Source organism: Pteropus vampyrus, unplaced genomic scaffold (assembly GCF_000151845.1).
Source record: "Pteropus vampyrus isolate Shadow unplaced genomic scaffold, Pvam_2.0 Scaffold55, whole genome shotgun sequence".
Taxonomy (NCBI): domain Eukaryota; kingdom Metazoa; phylum Chordata; class Mammalia; order Chiroptera; family Pteropodidae; genus Pteropus; species Pteropus vampyrus.
In genome coordinates, this window is record NW_011888836.1 from 579903 (window position 1) to 580654 (window position 752).

Genomic DNA, 752 nt, shown 5'->3' on the forward strand with positions numbered 1-752 from the left:
TTTTTCATAAATTATAAAATTTCATTAAATTAAACCACATAATAATTACTACTTACTATTTAGTTCATTTCCCAACAGACAATGTTAAATGGTTGATATAGTTTTAGATGGTTGCCTGCTACCTGCTACCACATAAATGTTAATTCATATAATTTTTAAAAATGGAAAGACGGAAGTCACAGCAAGGACAGCATAGGCAAATTTGGTCAGTAAGCCATACATTGGATATCCAGGGACTCGATGATCTCGTAGAAGCTTCTAACTCTAAAATGCTGTGATAAAAACAATGCAACATTAGGTGAGATTTTTGTCTCAAGAGGACACTTGAGAATAGCTTAATTAGTGAATAGAAATTATCATAGTTTTATATAATTCTACTTGTCAGAGGCTCGCAAATTAGACTTTTAATACAGCTTAGTGATGTTAACAGGAGATATAACTAATGCAAAATTTAAAATATTGTGGATCTAGATGGCAGACTAAATGTATGCATTTATTTCCACTGTCCTCCTAAAGTCCAATTGCAATACAAGATGCATAGAAGAGAATAAATCTGTAAAAACGCTGTAAATAAGAGACTTTTAGCAAACATGATATTTTGACAAATACCTGGATGATAGAACAAATGAAATCACATTGACAAAGAGAGGCTGAAAAATACACAGGAGAAAGTGGAAGTGGAAGAGAGAGCCTCCACTTTGATAGTGTTTTCAATTACTTTGTTGTTTTTTTTTATTGGTGGGGGGTGGTAT